At 28.8% G+C, this 14337-nt stretch overlaps 2 long non-coding RNA genes across 2 annotated transcripts; both read left to right on the forward strand.

Moving 5' to 3' along the window:
• Window positions 1-2445: 2445 nt before the first annotated feature.
• On the forward strand, window positions 2446-9382 carry LOC145934424 (uncharacterized). Its single transcript, XR_014425025.1, has 6 exons — window positions 2446-2533; window positions 4673-4762; window positions 4845-4932; window positions 5096-5183; window positions 7349-7378; window positions 9295-9382. It is a non-coding gene; the product is annotated as an uncharacterized LOC145934424 (long non-coding RNA).
• Window positions 9383-11513: 2131 nt separating this feature from the next.
• On the forward strand, window positions 11514-14087 carry LOC145933992 (uncharacterized). The gene is made up of 3 exons (XR_014424964.1): window positions 11514-12120; window positions 13730-13810; window positions 14006-14087. It is a non-coding gene; the product is annotated as an uncharacterized LOC145933992 (long non-coding RNA).
• Window positions 14088-14337: the final 250 nt, after the last annotated feature.

Consider the following 14337-nt stretch of genomic DNA (forward strand, 5'->3'; position numbering starts at 1 on the left):
ATTTCACTTATATGTTACAGATCAACGTTGCTGACGACATCGTCAAATTGAAGGAAAAGGAGGTGGTGGTAAAGCCATAGGGCGTCGCCAGAGGAATCCTCTACAAGAGTGAGTATTATCTATTTAACGTATGAAAAGAATTATATCCAAAAATCTAATAATATAATCATTATTGTATTTTTAATTTTTAATCCATTTATATGTTACAGATCAGCGTAGCTGAAGATTTCGTCAAATTGAAGGAAATGGAGGTGGTGGTAAAGCCATAGGGCGCCGCAAGAGGAATCCTCTACAAGAGTGAGTACTATCTATTTAACGTATGAAAAGAATAAAATCTAAAAATGTAATTATTATTGTATTTTTAATCTTTATTTCATTTATATGTTACAGATCAACGTTGCTGACGACATCGTCAAATTGAAGGAAAAGGAGGTGGTGGTAAAGCCATAGGGCGTCGCCAGAGGAATCCTCTACAAGAGTGAGTATTATCTATTTAACGTATGAAATGAATTATATCCAAAAATCTAATAATATAATCATTATTGTATTTTTAATTTTTATTTCATTTATATGTTACAGATCAGCGTAGCTGAAGATATCGTCAAATTGAAGGAAAAGGAGGTGGTGGTAAAGCCATAGGGCGCCGCAAGAGGAATCTTCTACAAGAGTGAGTACTATCTATTTAACGTATGAAAAGAATAAAATCTAAAAATGTAATTATTATTGTATTTTTAATCTTTATTTCACTTATATGTTACAGATCAACGTTGCTGACGACATCGTCAAATTGAAGGAAAAGGAGGTGGTGGTAAAGCCATAGGGCGTCGCCAGAGGAATCCTCTACAAGAGTGAGTATTATCTATTTAACGTATGAAAAGAATTATATCCAAAAATCTAATAATATAATCATTATTGTATTTTTAATCTTTATTTCATTTATATGTTACAGATCAGCGTAGCTGAAGATTTCGTCAAATTGAAGGAAAAGGAGGTGGTGGTAAAGCCATAGGGCGTCGCCAGAGGAATCCTCTACAAGAGTGAGTATTATCTATTTAACGTATGAAAAGAATTATATCCAAAAATCTAATAATATAATCATTATTGTATTTTTAATTTTTATTTCATTTATATGTTACAGATCAGCGTAGCTGAAGATATCGTCAAATTGAAGGAAAAGGAGGTGGTGGTAAAGCCATAGGGCGCCGCAAGAGGAATCCTCTACAAGAGTGAGTACTATCTACTTAACGTATGAAAAGAATAAAATCTAAAAATGTAATTATTATTGTATTTTTAATCTTTATTTCACTTATATGTTACAGATCAACGTTGCTGACGACATCGTCAAATTGAAGGAAAAGGAGGTGGTGGTAAAGCCATAGGGCGTCGCCAGAGGAATCCTCTACAAGAGTGAGTACTATCTATTTAACGTATGAAAAGAATAAAATCTAAAAATCTAATAATATAATCTTTATTGTATTTTTAATTTTTATTTCATTTATATGTTACAGATCAGCGTAGCTGAAGATATCGTCAAATTGAAGGAAAAGGAGGTGGTGGTAAAGCCATAGGGCGCCGCAAGAGGAATCCTCTACAAGAGTGAGTACTATCTACTTAACGTATGAAAAGAATAAAATCTAAAAATGTAATTATTATTGTATTTTTAATCTTTATTTCACTTATATGTTACAGATCAACGTTGCTGACGACATCGTCAAATTGAAGGAAAAGGAGGTGGTGGTAAAGCCATAGGGCGTCGCCAGAGGAATCCTCTACAAGAGTGAGTATTATCTATTTAACGTATGAAAAGAATTATATCCAAAAATCTAATAATATAATCATTATTGTATTTTTAATTTTTATTTCATTTATGTGTTACAGATCAGCGTAGCTGAAGATTTCGTCAAATTGAAGGAAAAGGAGGTGGTGGTAGAGCCATAGGGCGTCGCAAGAGGAATCCTCTACAAGAGTGAGTATTATCTATTTAACGTATGAAAAGAATTATATCCAAAAATCTAATAATATAATCATTATTGTATTTTTAATTTTTATTTCATTTATGTGTTACAGATCAGCGTAGCTGAAGATTTCGTCAAATTGAAGGAAAAGGAGGTGGTGGTAGAGCCATAGGGCGTCGCAAGAGGAATCCTCTACAAGAGTGAGTATTATCTATTTAACGTATGAAAAGAATTATATCCAAAAATCTAATAATATAATCATTATTGTATTTTTAATTTTTATTTCATTTATATGTTACAGATCAGCGTAGCTGAAGATTTCGTCAAATTGAAGGAAAAGGAGGTGGTGGTAAAGCCATAGGGCGCCGCAAGAGGAATCCTCTACAAGAGTGAGTATTATCTATTTAACGTATGAAAAGAATTATATCCAAAAATCTAATAATATAATCATTATTGTATTTTTAATTTTTATTTCATTTATATGTTACAGATCAGCGTAGCTGAAGATATCGTCAAATTGAAGGAAAAGGAGGTGGTGGTAAAGCCATTGGGCACCGCAAGAGGAATCCTCTACAAGAGTGAGTACTATCTACTTAACGTATGAAAAGAATAAAATCTAAAAATGTAATTATTATTGTATTTTTAATGTTTATTTCACTTATATGTTACAGATCAACGTTGCTGACGACATCGTCAAATTGAAGGAAAAGGAGGTGGTGGTAAAGCCATAGGGCGTCGCCAGAGGAATCCTCTACAAGAGTGAGTATTATCTATTTAACGTATGAAAAGAATTATATCCAAAAATCTAATAATATAATCATTATTGTTTTTTTAATTTTTATTTCATTTATATGTTACAGATCAGCGTAGCTGAAGATTTCGTCAAATTGAAGGAAAAGGAGGTGGTGGTAAAGCCATAGGGCGCCGCAAGAGGAATCCTCTACAAGAGTGAGTATTATCTATTTAACGTATGAAAAGAATTATATCCAAAAATCTAATAATATAATCATTATTGTATTTTTAATTTTTATTTCATTTATATGTTACAGATCAGCGTAGCTGAAGATATCGTCAAATTGAAGGAAAAGGAGGTGGTGGTAAAGCCATAGGGCGCCGCAAGAGGAATCTTCTACAAGAGTGAGTACTATCTATTTAACGTATGAAAAGAATAAAATCTAAAAATCTAATAATATAATCTTTATTGTATTTTTAATTTTTATTTCATTTATATGTTACAGATCAGCGTAGCTGAAGATATCGTCAAATTGAAGGAAAAGGAGGTGGTGGTAAAGCCATAGGGCGCCGCAAGAGGAATCCTCTACAAGAGTGAGTACTATCTACTTAACGTATGAAAAGAATAAAATCTAAAAATGTAATTATTATTGTATTTTTAATCTTTATTTCACTTATATGTTACAGATCAACGTTGCTGACGACATCGTCAAATTGAAGGAAAAGGAGGTGGTGTAAAGCCATAGGGCGTCGCAAGAGGAATCCTCTACAAGAGTGAGTATTATCTATTTAACGTATGAAAAGAATTATATCCAAAAATCTAATAATATAATCATTATTGTATTTTTAATTTTTATTTCATTTATATGTTACAGATCAGCGTAGCTGAAGATTTCGTCAATTTGAAGGAAAAGGAGGTGGTGGTAAAGCCATAGGGCGCCGCAAGAGGAATCCTCTACAAGAGTGAGTATTATCTATTTAACGTATGAAAAGAATTATATCCAAAAATCTAATAATATAATCATTATTGTATTTTTAATTTTTATTTCATTTATATGTTACAGATCAGCGTAGCTGAAGATATCGTCAAATTGAAGGAAAAGGAGGTGGTGGTAAAGCCATAGGGCGCCGCAAGAGGAATCCTCTACAAGAGTGAGTACTATCTACTTAACGTATGAAAAGAATAAAATCTAAAAATGTAATTATTATTGTATTTTTAATCTTTATTTCACTTATATGTTACAGATCAACGTTGCTGACGACATCGTCAAATTGAAGGAAAAGGAGGTGGTGGTAAAGCCATAGGGCGTCGCCAGAGGAATCCTCTACAAGAGTGAGTATTATCTATTTAACGTATGAAAAGAATTATATCCAAAAATCTAATAATATAATCATTATTGTATTTTTAATTTTTAATCCATTTATATGTTACAGATCAGCGTAGCTGAAGATTTCGTCAAATTGAAGGAAATGGAGGTGGTGGTAAAGCCATAGGGCGCCGCAAGAGGAATCCTCTACAAGAGTGAGTACTATCTATTTAACGTATGAAAAGAATAAAATCTAAAAATGTAATTATTATTGTATTTTTAATCTTTATTTCATTTATATGTTACAGATCAACGTTGCTGACGACATCGTCAAATTGAAGGAAAAGGAGGTGGTGGTAAAGCCATAGGGCGTCGCCAGAGGAATCCTCTACAAGAGTGAGTATTATCTATTTAACGTATGAAATGAATTATATCCAAAAATCTAATAATATAATCATTATTGTATTTTTAATTTTTATTTCATTTATATGTTACAGATCAGCGTAGCTGAAGATATCGTCAAATTGAAGGAAAAGGAGGTGGTGGTAAAGCCATAGGGCGCCGCAAGAGGAATCCTCTACAAGAGTGAGTACTATCTATTTAACGTATGAAAAGAATAAAATCTAAAAATGTAATTTTTATTGTATTTTTAATCTTTATTTTATTTATATGTTACAGATCAACGTAGCTGAACGACATCGTCAAATTGAAAGTAAAGTAGGAGGTTGGGAAAGCCATAGGGCGCCGCAAAAGCAATCTTATACAAGAGTGAGTACTATCTATTTAACGTATGAACAAAATAAAATCTAATAATGTAATCATTTTTGTATTTTTAATTTATATGTTACAGATCAACGTAGCTGAAGACATCGTCAAATTGAAAGAAAAGGAAAAGGTGGGAAAGCCATCGGGCGCAGACAAAACAGTTTTATATAAGAGTGAGTATATATTATTTATTTATTAATAGTAAGAAATTAAAATTTAGAGATATAAAACTTTATAAAATGATGTATATTTTTTTAGTGTACGTATGGATAAAATTAAATCTAATATAATAATTATTATGGTATTTATAATTTTTATTGTATTTATATGTTATAGATCAACATAGCTGACGATATCGATAAATTGAAAGAGGAAAAGGAAGTGGGAAAGCCATCGAGCGCCGGCAAACGAATCCTATACAAGAGTGAGTTATAGTTATATAACGCATGAAAAAATAAAATTTATAAATTTAATTATAAATAATATGTTTTAATACTTTAAACTCAAATAATATTCTTTGACAGAAATCAGCTTATAACTGTCAAAAATATTAATCGAGTTTAAAGAATTATGACATATTATTTAAAACATTATTATTTTAATTTTTATAACATTATTTTAAAAATTAATTAGCAAATTAACTTCTTAATCAGCTGATTTCTGACAAAAAATATTTATAAGGTGTTATTTTGTTAATTAAATGTTATTAATTTCTTAAACTCGATTAATATTTTTGACAGTTATCAGCTGATTTCTATCAAAAAATATTAATCGCAGATACGGCATTATAACATATTATTTACAATATACATATTACTATTTTAATATTTTTAACATATTATTATTTTAAAATTTAATTACCAAATTAACGCTTTATTAATATCTTTTGACATACATCAGCTGATTAAGGCATTAATTTGCTAATTAAATTTTGAAATAATATTATGTTATAAAAATTAAAATAATGTTACAAATAATATGTTATAATACTTTAAGCTAATAATATTTTTTGACAGAAATCAGTTTACTGTCGAAAAAATATTAATCGAGTTTAAAGTACTTTAACATTCTTTCTATTTAAAAACATATTATTTTAATTTTTATAACATATTATTTTAAAAATTAATGAACAAATTAACTGCTTAGTCAGCTGATTTCTGACAAAAAATATTAATAAGGTGTTAATTTGTTAATTATATATTAAAATAATATTATGTTATTAAATGTAAAATAGTAATACGTTGTAAATCATATGTTATAACGACCTATCTGCGATTAATATTTTTTGACAGAAATCAGCTGATAACTGTCAAAAATATTAATCGAGTTTAAAGAATTATGACATATTATTTAACGTATTATTTTAATTTATTATATAATATATTATTTTAAAAATTAATTAGCCAATTAACTCCTTAATCACAGCTGAATTCTGACAAAAAATATTAATTGCAGATACATAGGTCATTGTAACATATTATTTACAACATATTACTATTTTACATTTTATAACATTATTATTTTAAAATTTAATTAACACCTTATTAATATTTTTTGTCAGAAATCAGCTGACTAAGGAGTTAATTTGGTACTTAATTTTTAAAATAATAATGTTATAAAAATTAAAATAATATGTTATAACAAAAGTACACAATCTGGCACTGCCAGTTACGGGACGCGCAATACGCCGAGGTTGCGAGTTGCCCGGACCGCCGAGCCGAGTCGAGCCGAGCCGAGCCGAGTCGAGCCGAGCCGAGCCGAGCCGAGCTGAGCCGAGCCGAGCTCCGAGTTCGCAGTGAAGTACGCCGCGACCACTGCCATTACAACTTCGCGACCTTGGCGTGCTGTGCGTCCCATAACTGGCACAAACCTGTCTGTTGCATTTTCGGTTGTTCGCGATCAACGTTTGCACACTCATCGCCGGTCCACGATAGTACAATTGTAAGTTTATTGTTTTTACGTGCTTAATTATCGTACAAAGCCGATCGCGTCGCGAAATCGTGTTCGACATCGTGATCGCGATTGCACGGGCGAGTCCGTTACGCTACGCGACGCCATTTCATGAGCGAGTCTACTATGTACATGGGCGAATCGATTTACCGTTGCACTTTTGACGCGAATTTCCGGAGTTTTTCGGCGTTGTCGATTCTATTTCTACGTCGTTGAATTGTGATGTATAAAACATAGTGAAATGTAGTCCCTATTTCTTGGAATATCGGTGACTCGAGATATATATAGATATAATTATTTATTATGTAATGCGTACACCTAAATTCTTTTACTATTAAATATTTTAATTAAATATATTTAATAGTAAAAATAAATAGTAAAATATTTTAACTTAAATATTTTTAATTATTTCTATCTTTCTTTAAAAAATATTTCTTTGCAAATTATGTAGTTTTTTAATATCTTAAAGTAAATAACAAAAGTTAACTATGCGCATAATATAATCATTTTTTGAAACATTAAAATTAATATTTAAATTTTAAAATTAATTTTAATATTTCAAAAAATAATTTGAAATATAAATAATTTAAATATTTTAATAATAGTTTTATATAATATTTATACGTTTATATTTTACAGATTAACATTGTCTACAATTCCATCAAATTGGTGAGTATTGAATTATTTAAAAAAATATTAAGATAATGTATTTGTGAAAATTATATCAAATATTATAAAAAAAAATATAAAAATTATATTAAATATTATTATATACATTTTAATACACATATATATAGAAGATATAAGTATTAGAAATAAATTTTTTTTCTCTGTTAATTATAATATAATTTGCAATAATAGATGTATCGGTAAAATTTTCTTTTTATTCTTATTTTAATTCTGCAAATTGTTTGATATCTAAATTTACTTTTTTAAAATTTTTATAGTTTATATATATACACATTATATATACACATTAAAAGAATTAATGTCCCAAATTAATCGTAATATTATATATATAAATATATATTATATATATCACAAATTCATTATCTTGAAATAAATTAATTATGATACATTATTGTATATATGTGTTTAACTTTTGAGTATGTATCATAATAGAGATTTTTTCAACGTGCATATGTTATAAATATAAAAAATAAGAAATGTTTAATAGTTATTTTATAACACATTTCAATTAATTTAATAGAACGCGCGTTAATAATTAAATTATATAAATTTTTATAATGTGCTAATTTTATTTTTTCTCCAAATTTATTGATGCATGTTTGTTGATAACGACTTTAATAAAGTTTATTAAAAATAAAGTTTAGTTTATTATTTAATTAATATTTTTATAATTTATTTAAATAATTTATTCAAATAAATTGTGCCATGAAAATAATTCTAAGAAGCTTATTCAGTTACTTTTTAATGGAACTATCTACCTACATGTTTATTACTACAGTTGATAAAATAAGATATTACTATAAAAATAACGATTTTTTTATATTGTTAATAAATCTTAAATATCCAAGTATTGAAAATTAAAAATAATTTTACCTTCTTGAAAATTCAAACTTTATATCTAAATATCTATTTATTTAAATACATTTTGTCTTTCTAAAAAAAGGCATATTAAGTTGATTCTCGAAAGTCTCGAAGTATTGTTGCTTCTTTTCTGCACTTTAACAGTTAGTCCACAATAAAATAAAATAAAATAATATTAATATGTTTTAAATTTGTTATAATACTTGATTAATATTCTTGACAGTTAACTTGATTAATATTCTTGACAGTTATCAACTGATAACTGTCAAAAATATTAACCGAGTTTTAAACATTATAACATATTATTTAAAACATTATTATTTTATTTTATTTTATTTTATTTTGGACAGCTTCTCATCGAAAGGCTGTCATCGCGAGGGTTAGCAGTTTGACAGTTTGTTTAAAATAAAATTAAATAAAATAATAATATGTTTTAATACTTTAAATTCGATTAATATATATTTTTGACAGTTATCAGCTGATTTCTATAAAAAAATATTAATCGCGGAAAAAGTAAATATTATAAGTACTATTATATAAGTAATATTATAACATATTATATTATTTACAACATATAATTAAAATAATAATATTTTGTAAGTAATATAATATTTTATACTACTTTATCTGTGATTAATATTTTTTTACGGACATCAGCTGATAACTGTCAAAAATATTAATCAAATTTAAAGTATTAAAATATATTATTTAAAATATATTATTTTATTTTATTTTGTTTTGTTTAAACTATCAAATTGTTAACCCTCGCGATGACAGCTTCTCGATGCTAGAAATATAATGCACAACGCGAATCCAGACAGCCAATCAGCATCGCAGAAAATAAGAGGCAACAATACTTGCAAGAATCAACTTAACATGCCTGTTTTAGAAAGTGAATAGTAATTAATTAAAATTTAATTGTATCAAACTTTATAAAGTTATTTATATATTTATTAGTGTACCATTGGAAAAAATAAAATCTAATACAATAATTATTATTGTATTTATAATTTTTATTTCATTTATATGTACAGATCAACGTAGCTGAAGACATCGACAAATCGAGAGGATGAGGAGGTGTGGTAAAGCCATCGGGCGTCGGCACAGGAATTTTGTATAACAGTAAGTATTTATTATTTATTTATTAATAGTAATAAATTAAAATTTAGTTCTATCGAACTTTATAAAGTAAATATTTTTTACTAGTGTACCATATAGAAAAATGAAATCTAATACTTATTGAATTTATAATTCTTAAAATTTATTTATCAAATTAACGCTATAATCAGCAGATTTATATCAAAAAATAAATATCGAGTTTAAATAAACATACCATACCATACCATATTGTCCCATAATTATCATAATTTTTTAGGTATAAATTCTAAAAGAAAATTTTCTTTGCGTACATGCAAACATGTGTTGTATGTTTCGCATAGTCTTATATCTCGAATATCTTTTAACATTGCAGATGTCGAGTCGCGAGTGCAATCTGAGAAAAGTTTCGCGGGTACCTTCGACGAACTTCTCGATCTACCTATTGGATTACGCGGTCAGACACCCGATTCTTTATGTTAAAAATTTTTTATATTAAATTTCCGAGCATTCTTTATATTAAAAATTCAAAATTGAAAAAATGTACTGACTTCGCGAAAGTAATACCGATACCCTCCCCTATAAAACTAAAACACGTTGAATATTATCATTTTTTACAAGAGGTCTCAATAATTCTATTCATGTTCAGTACATATGTGCAATTTCGGATCCCTATTCCACCAATTAGTAATATTTAATTAATTTTTTAATTAATTTTTAATATCAACGCCCAGCAGTGAAAATGTGCCGCGCTGATGATTTTCTAATGATAGTTTTCAAGAGTTCTATAAGAGCTCTATGCATTATAGAATTAATTTTAAAAAGAGTTCCGGCCATTAAACTATTTTTTAAACAATTTTCTACAATTACGTCCAGCACAATACTTAGTGAAAATGTGTCGTGTTGATGATTTTCGGCAGTTCTAACTATTGTTTTTGACAGTTCTATTAGAGTTCTATGCTTTAGAAGTGTTCTGATTAAGAAATATATTTCATTAATTTTTAGTAAAATTGTGTTTTAGTAAAATTGTGTTCTGCATGTTTGATTATTTTTATAGTATTTGATGAAAGACAGGAAGCACGTAGATAAAATAAAAGCACGTGCAAATACTGTCTAAAAAATATATTATATTATTTTTTTTATATTAGTAGTAATATATTGCTTTCTGCATCTTATAACGTTTTTGACATTTTACGAAAGACAGACTGAAAACATGTAGATAGATTAAAGCAATCTTGATTAAGAAATATATTTTAATAATTTTTAGTAAAATTGTGTTTTAGTAAAATTATGTTCTGCATGTTTGATTATTTTTGTAGTGTTTGATGAAAGACAGGAAGCACGTAAACAATTCAAAGCACGTGCAAGTCCTGTCTAAAAAGTATATTGTATTATTTTCTTTTATTAGTAGTAGTATTGTTTTCTGTAGCTCATAATATTCTTGACGTTTCACGAAAGACAGACTGAAAACATGTAGAAAAATTGAAGCTGTCCTTATTAAGAAATATATATTTTATTAGTTTTTGCCGAAAATCATCAGCATAACGATACATTTGTACTAAATGTCGTGCTGGACATAATAGTCAAAAATTGTTTAAAAAAATAATAACCGGAACTCTTTTTAGATTTAATTCTAATGCATAAAACTCTTATAGAACTTCTTGAAAACTATCATTATAACTACAGAAAATCATCAGCACGACATTTAGTGAAAACTCATTACAAACTATTATCCAAACAGTAAATCATTTCGACTTAATCATTCAATCATTTATCAATCATTTTTGAGTTTCGGAGTAAATCCGGTAGCGCGCAAATGAAGGCGATGCAATTAATTACACGCATCACTCTATTCAAACCTTCGTAATATAATGTGAAAACGTTTATTAAACTTTGATCGGTGCTGCGCATAATCGAAGTTTCGTACGAAAAAATTAACTAACAGAAGCTAATCAAGAGACGCATGATTAAAATTAACGATTTTACCGGTATTATAGAACGAAATTCGTAGAAAAAGACGAAGAATAAAACTACTTCTATATACGGATTAGCGATTATTCTGACCGCCGCATTCCTTCTGATCACGCGCTCGCATCTTTTCTCTTATCATTTTTCTCAGTTTATGATAAGCGTCGCAGGTACCTGTCGCGTGTGACGAGCCGGAAGTGCCGAATCTAGCGACGAACGACCGTCTCGATCTACCCACTGGATTACGCGGTCGGGCATCCGCGATTATTTAAAATTCGTGTTTGTCGCTTCGCGAATTCGAGTGTTTGTCGCGAGACGTTTCTCCAAACACGTATTTCGCGTAATTTGTGATAAGTGTTGCAGGCACCTGCGGGTGTCACGAGCCGGAAGTGTCGAATCTAGCGACGAACGACCGTCTCGATCTACCCACTGGATTACGCGGTCGGGCATCCGCGATTATTTAAAATTCGTGTTTGTCGCTTCGCGAATTCGAGTGTTTGTCGCGAGACGTTTCTCCAAACACGTATTTCGCGTAATTTGTGATAAGTGTTGCAGGCACCTGCGGGTGTCACGAGCCGGAAGTGTCGAATCTAGCGACGAACGACCGTCTCGATCTACCCACTGGATTACGCGGTCGGGCATCCGCGATTATTTAAAATTCGTGTTTGTCGCTTCGCGAATTCGAGTGTTTGTCGTGAGACGTTTCTCCAAACACGTATTTCGCGTAATTTGTGACAAATGTTGCGGATATCTTCCAGGATCGCGGGATGGATGATGAAACGGCGATGCATCGACCGGTGAGTCTATTAATTATTTATTTTATTCATCAAGGACCACATATTCGTGATAATTTACGTATCAAAGTTACGCATCATTGCTCGCGATGCGGAGAAACAAATCCTCGACAATCTTATCAAAACCCTGTACATTTACTCATGCCATGATAAAAAAAATAGCCTCCATAACTCGAAGTTTCTTCCTTAGTAATGGCAATTCTAACAGTAATTATCTATAGATAATATAAAGTTTGTTTAAACTCGATTAATATTTTATCACAGAAATCAGCTGATTAAAGCGTTATTTTTCTAATTAAATTTTAAAATAATAACATGGTAAAAAATTAAAATAGTAATATGTTGTAAATAATATGTTATAATATCTTATTTTTGATTAATATTTTTTGACAGAAATCAGCTGATAACTGTCAAAAATATTTTATCTTTTTCACTAATCGATAAAAAATGATTATGACAATAACGTCATATTATGCTTTAAAAAAAAAAGTATTTTATAAATGTACATTTACATACGTTATGATTTGAAATTTCTATTTTATGAAATTATTTAAAACTCGTTAATTTATTACTGAAAAAAAAACATGGAAATAATTCTCTTCAATTTTAACAGGTTTTGGATACGTTAAATAGAATTCTTTTGAAATAAGAGACATGTATCATTTTAAAAATGTTTTCTCGTGTGTTTTTGGATTAAAAATGTATATTTTTGTCTTTGCAAAAATTTTAAAACTTACAGAAATAATAGAAAGCATCATCTTTAGATGAAATAATAATAGAATGATCTTTAGAAACAATAATAGAAAGTATCATCTTTATCTATTTCTATAAGTTTTATTATTATAAAAAATATATTTCCGAACAATCCAAATATACAATTATAAAGCGCATTAAATAGCACAAAAAATTGTTTGAAATTCTTTTCCTACTATATCTTAACAATATATTTAAATTATGTAAATATATTAAGTTTCAATTTTTTTATTTTCTAAAATATGAGGAAGCGCAATTATATAAAAAAATATGTTTCTCTTACTTACATCTATTATCTTACTTTTGCAAAATACTCAAAGTTTAAAGTCGGAGGAGAACATTTTTATATGTTTCCGTTTAGACTTTGAATATGGAAATCGAAGGAAATAGAAACACATAAAAAATAATAAATGCAATGATAACTTATTCAATCGTCTAATTAAATTATATCTTCGTCTACTGGTGATTTTAGCAAAGAATTTATTGTAATCCATAATGAGTTGTGTCACGCGGGGTAAATGTCACACAATTGCATTTACTTCCTCGCGCCGAGACCCGGATGCTATCACACTTGACTGACTTGACTGACAATATACATATTACTTAAGAAGAGTCTCTCATCAGTTTACGATAAGACCAGTTACAAATATTTGTTTGAGACCTCACGACTTTATCTTGAAAATTAATAATGTATGAGCTAAACGTTGCAAACTAAAATATTTAACGCTACATCGAATTGTAAAGTTGAGAATTGTGATAGTACGCGCGAATATAAAATTCAGTGCGTACAATAACAATTTTTTAAAATATTAAATTATTTGAGCATTGCTACAATTTAGGTTTAATTTGTATGTTACAGGTCAACGTATATATAGCTGATGACACTGACAAATTGAGAAGAAAGAAAGGAAAGGTATCGGACGTCGGCTAAGATCCTAGAGTGAATATTTTTCACTTATTATTAGTTAGTGCATTAAATCAAAATTCATTATAGTTGTATCAAAATTTATATAAAATTATTTATTTTCTTTTATTATTGTTGGCATGAAAAATAAAATTAAATACAATAATAATCGTTTAAAAAATTATATATCGTAGGCGCTACTATAATTTCTATTGTATTTATATGTTACAGATCAACGTAGCTGAAGACATCGTCAAATTGAAGGAAAAGGAGGTGGTGGTAAAGCCATAGGGCGCCGCAAGAGAAATCCTCTACAAGAGTGAGTACTATCTATTTAACGTATGAAAAGAATAAAATCTAAAAATGTAATTATTATTGTATTTTTAATCTTTATTTCACTTATATGTTACAGATCAACGTTGCTGACGACATCGTCAAATTGAAGGAAAAGGAGGTGGTGGTAAAGCCATAGGGCGTCGCAAGAGGAATCCTCTACAAGAGTGAGTATTATCTATTTAACGTATGAAAAGAATTATATCCAAAAATCTAATAATATAATCATT

This window comes from Prenolepis imparis, unplaced genomic scaffold, assembly GCF_030444845.1.
Source record: "Prenolepis imparis isolate NDT839.2.m4 unplaced genomic scaffold, iyPreImpa1.0 SCAF_3, whole genome shotgun sequence".
NCBI lineage: Eukaryota > Metazoa > Arthropoda > Insecta > Hymenoptera > Formicidae > Prenolepis > Prenolepis imparis.